This window comes from Diplotaxodon limnothrissa, linkage group LG15, assembly GCF_057381915.1.
Source record: "Diplotaxodon limnothrissa isolate DT_005_m linkage group LG15, D_limnothrissa_male_GT1.1, whole genome shotgun sequence".
Taxonomy (NCBI): Eukaryota; Metazoa; Chordata; class Actinopteri; order Cichliformes; family Cichlidae; genus Diplotaxodon; species Diplotaxodon limnothrissa.
The window spans coordinates 35,446,062-35,452,061 of NC_140610.1; the positions used below are offsets into that span (position 1 = coordinate 35,446,062).

Genomic DNA, 6,000 nt, shown 5'->3' on the forward strand with positions numbered 1-6,000 from the left:
GCAGAGCCCCTGGTGTTGATGAGGTCCGCCCCGAGTTCCTGAAGGCTCTGGACGTTGTAGGGCTGTCCTGGTTGACACGCCTCTGCAATGTTGCGTGGAGATCAGGGGCAGTACCTGTGGACTGGCAGACCGGGGTGGTGGTCCCCATCTTTAAGAAGGGGGACCGGAGGGTGTGTTCCAACTGCAGGGGGATCACACTCCTCAGCCTCCCTGGGAAAGTCTATGCCAGGGTGCTGGAAAGGAGAGTTCGTCCGCTAGTCGAACCTCGGATACAGGAGGTGTTGGAAAGGCTGTCAGCTGTGTGGGGGGGCCCCCTTGTGGCGAGAGAGCACAGTTGCACTATTGAGCACATGTTCCAGTGATCAGAGTTGGAGCTAACACATAGCAAGAGCCGCCTGGCAGACTGACTCTGCAGGGGATGTCTACACACGGTGTGAGTTGTGTGCGTCGCTAAAGAACTGTGAGTAGACGTGGAGCCATGCCTGAAAAGGACAGTTTTAGTCTTTTATGCCAATTAGACATTTAGTGGATGTAGAAGTGTAATGTGTATCGACCTGTTCGCTATGTGGCTAGTTCATGCTACTAATGCTACCTGTTATGCTACATACCTGCTAGCTGTAAGCTAAACGATTTGGTGTTTGTGATATATTGTTGTTGGGTGTATTGGCAATCAATGTCATGTACTGTAAGGGTTTGGGAGTAGTGTATGAAACTCGTGCATGTAGATGTTCATATAGGAATTCCCATTTGTAGTTCTGGTTAGATTCGAAGAACGCTAATGCATCATAATTCATGACTTAGATGTTTATTACATTCAGTATTCTGTATATGTTCTGTTCACAGACCACACACACACCCACACCCCTCACCACTCTGTAAGCCTGCGGTTGCATTACTGTGTTGCTGTACTGTGCTGTTAAGCTGAGGAATCACAGTAAAGACGGTATAACCTTTATCTGTGCGTCCTGTGTGTTCTGACCGACACCCCAAGGTGAACACCACTGCTATTCAGCCAACGCCTATACAGTCCTGGGTTCAACCCAAATTAACAGGAGGAACAATGCGGTTTTCGTCCTGGTCGCGGAACACTGGACCAGCTCTTTATCCTCTCGAGGATACTTGAGGGTGCATGGGAGTTTGCCCAACCAGTCTACATGTGTTTTGTGGACTTGGAGAAGGCATTCGACCGTGTCCCTCGGGGTGTCCTGTGGGAGGTGTGTTGCGGGAGTATGGGGTGTCTGGCCCATTGCTACGGGCCATTCGATCCCTATACAACCGTTGCAAGAGCTTGGTTCGCATTGCCGGCAATAAGTCGGACTCATTCCCGGTGGGTGATGGGCTCCGCCAGGGCTGCCCTTTGTCTCCGGTTCTGTTCATAATTTTTATGGACAGGATTTCTAGGCGCAGCCAAGTGGCGGAGGTCTTTTGCTTTGGTGGCCTCAGAATCTCATCTCGGATTTTTGCGGATGATGTGGTTCTGTTGGCTTCATCGGGTGAGGGCCTCCAGCTTGCACTGGAACGGTTCGCAGCCGAGTGTGAAGCAGCGGAATGAGGATCAGCACCTCCAAATCTGAGGCCATGGTTCTCAGCCGGAAAAGGGTGGAGTGCCCACTCCGTGTCGGGGATGAGTTCCTGCCCCAAGTGGAGGAGTTCAAGTATCTCGGGGTCTTGTTCGCGAGTGATGGGAGAAGGGAGCCGGAGATCGACAGACGGATTGGGGCTGCAGCTGCAGTAATGCAGACGCTGCACCGGTCCGCCGTGGTGAAGAGGGAGCTGAGTGTAAAAGCGAAGCTCTCAATTTACCGGTCGATCTACGTCCCTACCCTCACCTATGGCCACGAGCTGTGGGTAGTGACCAAAAGAACGAGATCGCGGATACAAGCGGCAGAAATGAGCTTCCTCCGAAGGGTGGCTGGCCTCTCCCTTAGAGATAGGGTGAGAAGTTCGGCCATCCGGGAGGGGCTCAGAGTAGAGCAGCTGCTGCTCCACATCGAAAGGAGCCAGCTGAGGTGGTTCGGGCATATGACAAGGATGCCCCCTGGGCGCCTCCTGGGTGAGGTGTTCCAGGCATGTCCCACCGGGAGGAGGCCCCGGGGCAGACCCAGGACACGCAGGAGAGATTATATCTCTCGGCTGGCCTGGGAACGCCTTGGTATTCCCCCGGATAAGCTGGAGGAGGTGGCTGGGGAGAGGGAGGTCTGGGCCTCTTTGCTTAGGCTGCTGCCCCTGCGACCCGGCCTCGGATAAAGCGGATGAAGATGGATGGATGGATGGATGGATGTTGTTGTTAGTCAGACATAAGCTAAAGAAAGAGATTGTAGAACATCTGACTAGTGTTGCTGAATAGTGGGGGTTTCCCATACATATTTGAAGTCCATGCACGCAATTAAAAATGGCTAACACAGGACCAGGTTCCCACCCCTGGAGTCGAGCTGCTTGCATGTAAGGTCTCCACAGTTACACACAGTAAAAGTTTATAGGGAATCATGAACCCAGAGTCTTTACTAAACATCAAACGCTAACATTAAAAATATTTTAATTCAGAAGGAAACAGGAAACAGAAACAGGATGTTAATATATGGAGATCCTGAAGACTGCTCCAGAAATGATCAAATTATGTTTTAAATATTTGTTCAATTCTCTTCTGAACCCCAGCAGACTATTGTAGGTCTTGAGTGTCTACTAAAATAAAAGCATTCTAATATCTCATCTGTTTGTTTTTATTCAATAAGCAGCATAGCTTATTAAGAGAGATTAAACTTGAGTTTTTGTCATGAAGTGATTGTGCTCAACTGTATTAAGCTTAGACATTATGAAACAGATAAAAGTAAAAGCAAATTTGGCCAAAATGCTTAAAATACTTATTTAAATTATTTGTTTTTTCATAAAGAAATCTACTACATCATGCGTCTTTTCAATTGCAAATATTAATCACAGTTAAATTAAGAGGGGATGGCAGTTAAAACCCTGGCTGCCATGGACAGCTGTCATGGTTTTTAAAACAGCAGCTCTCTACATGTTGCACAATCATGTCGCTATAATTAAAAAGAGGGAGGACTCATAATCTTCACCAGCATCACACTCAGAGGAAAACTTTTCTTTCTCCACTGTAGGCCCGCCCCAGAAGATGGACAAACCCAGCATTTCATGAACAGTGGGACAGCGAACTTTGCATTGTGTGATATTAGACGTACTCACATCCTCAGCCAAGCTTAGAGGCTCTGGACTTTTACATAACAATGATATATTCACTCCTGTAGAAAGTTATACATTAGAAATATACATTATCCCCTCTGGGTACTCTGGTATGAATTATAATGATTTGCTATTGGCAAAACACAGTTGGGTAGAATTCCAGGTTAAAGGTTTTAGTTCAACATACAAGTGACAACTTATGACCTTTCACCAGGTTTTATTTAATGTCCTCTTCATGTAGCTGAAGACATTCATTGTTAAAAGCAAAAGCTGTGCAGATCTGAGATCAGCAGCGTTCTTAAACACCAAACTTACTGTTTATGCTCATTGTATATTGATGACCTGATGTTTTGTCTTTAATTTTCTCAGTAAAACAGCTGCAGCATTCACTAACAGTACATAACATGGTACTTTAGACTTTGTACTTTATTCCATTAGTTACATCTGGAGTTATTGCTAATTTACTCCAATATTAAATTAAGTGTATTCTGCATTAAGAGTGAACATACAGGATGATGTTACTGGGTAGTGCTGAGGTCTGAATTTGAGGGCAGCTCCTGTAATCACAATGAGAAAAGACTCATAACAAACTGTCAAATGTGAAGTTTATCTCTGAAATCTGAAATAAAACTGATCCTTCCATGTCCTCACACACCCATATGTACGGGTAGCATACGGTAACAGTGATTTCTTTAGTCAAGGTAAATTCATTCATGTGCACGGATTAGCTAATGAGCACAGCTTTACCCAAAAGCCAACTGTAAGCTTAGCTAGCTAGCTAAGGACTTTACTGATTAGCTTACAAACACACATTTAACTTACCAAAAAAGTGCAGCAGGACCTCAGGTCCTTCTGTTGATTACTGTAGATCATCTCATGCTGTCACTATGACACAGTCAGTCATGGTTTTGTAAAGTAAACGCTTGCCCTCCTCTCAGCATCCACGGATTCATCTGCCATTCTCGAACAGAGATAGGCAAGTTTCTCCGTGATTGCAGCTGTTTTTCAGAGCTGTTACGATGACCAAATTGAACAGTATTATAGTTGTAATTAGAATCAGAGTTATGAGAAGGGAAACCCCTTGAACACGAATCAGCATGACGCGAACTACTAATAATGGCCGAAAGCACATCCTTGGAAAAAATTATCTGAGGAGAATTTTTGTTTTTGGTTTACCCCAGTCCCACCTTCTAAAATGGAGGAGGCGGGGTTTGTGACCTATACTGTAGCCAGACACCAGGGGGCGATAGAGACTTTTTGGCTTCATTTGGGGGAGCTGTTAGGTCATTGGTTAGAACTTGGATCTTCTTCACGGTAACTGGTTGCGCTGCACATTTCTGACACTGCCCACATCTGACAAAACGTGCAGGTAGACTGTCAGTCAGCACCTGCCCACGGACTACCAAGCCCATGCTACCATTCAACGAGCTTTTCCCCACCATGACCGTATTCCTGCGTGCAACTGTTGCCGCTGAGCTAGGCAGCTGACGTACGGCTGTCTGTGTGCTCAGTGCCATCACCCGAGGACTGGGAAGCAAGAATTAGCATATCTGAAAACATGGCAAAGTAAAGGTTGTTGGCGTTGTTTTCGCAGCTCTCAGTAAGATTAAAAACACTTTTTAGGAGAGGGGACTGAACTTGAACCGTTTACCATCTCCTTCCAATATTTAAGACTGACTTAGAGGAAAATGCCCCAGTTTTTGTATGGGAGGACGGCACACAGTAAATCCGCTGCGCTGTACACATGCTTAATGACCGTATGAAAAAGGGCCTTATAGAAATGTAAGCACAAGGACTTTAAAGGTTATAACAAGCGAAACAGATCGTGGCATAAATACCAGGGTTGTTAGCGTGACCGTGATAGTCATTGGTGAATAATGTCACACTCACCTGATGCAGAGAACCTCCAAATACTGCTTTTATGAGCCCTCGATCAAATCAATACCCAGCACTGAACCCCGTGGCGCTTTTCAAAAAGAGAACTGAGCCTGCAGCTCAGTCATAACGGTCCTTCTGGCGCAAAATAAGCCCGTGCTCCGTCGCTCACTCGCTCCATCAGGTTGGGATTTTCTCGGGATATTTATGTGGCCCAGCAGCCTCGGCTATTAGCCCCGGCTACCAGCGACGACATCTGAGCCTTTCCGTTTGCTTCGGGCTAAATAAAGACTTAATCTCACACCGGTCTGTGCTGCGTCGAAAACACGGCAGTTCCAGTCTCATTAAAACAGCGCCGGCTTCGCGCTTGTGAGAGCAGCAGGCAAGAGGCGAACAGCCGCGACGGTCCGCAGCGGGAACACGGAGACCCGGTGTCGCTGCTCCGCTCAAGCTCAGCAACTTTCAAATCGCTCCGAGTTCCCAACACACTTTAAAATCCCCCAGTTAAGATATTCCAACATCGTCCGTGTCCTGGTTCTGTCTGAGTTTTCGGCCTCAGCATAGCATCTCTTTCTTCCTGACAGGCAGCCAACATCCAATCCCAACGCTGGATTCTGGAAGTGTGGGAGGATACAAAGGAGTCGATCAAACGGATTGGAAGTCTTGGAATTGACTAACCTACTGATGGGCTGAAGACCTCAGCAGCCCGATTAACACAATCAAAACACAATTGAACTGAAGTAACAAAACAAAAGCTGAGGGTCAGTTTTGAGATTTTTGGGTTCATCGCGGTTAGCATTGCTTGACCTACAGGGTCTCTGTCAGGTCAAGCAAGGCAAACAACATTTGCCTTGTCATGGCTTCAAATACACCAAAGTCTCTCTCTGTCCTTCCATCTCCTTCCATCTCACAAAGCCTTCTGCCATTGGG

The 6,000-nt window shown here is 46.8% G+C and overlaps 1 protein-coding gene across 1 annotated transcript in view; it reads right to left on the bottom strand.

The window, feature by feature from the left end:
- The window catches only part of large1 (LARGE xylosyl- and glucuronyltransferase 1), a 64,188-nt gene extending 58,748 nt beyond the window's left edge, over positions 1 to 5,440 (bottom strand). Inside the window, exon 1 of the mRNA XM_085371848.1 lies at positions 5,086 to 5,440. The gene's annotated coding sequence lies outside the window, so the exon portion shown is untranslated. The remainder of the gene's footprint in view (positions 1 to 5,085) is intronic.
- Between the last annotated feature and the right edge of the window lie 560 nt (positions 5,441 to 6,000).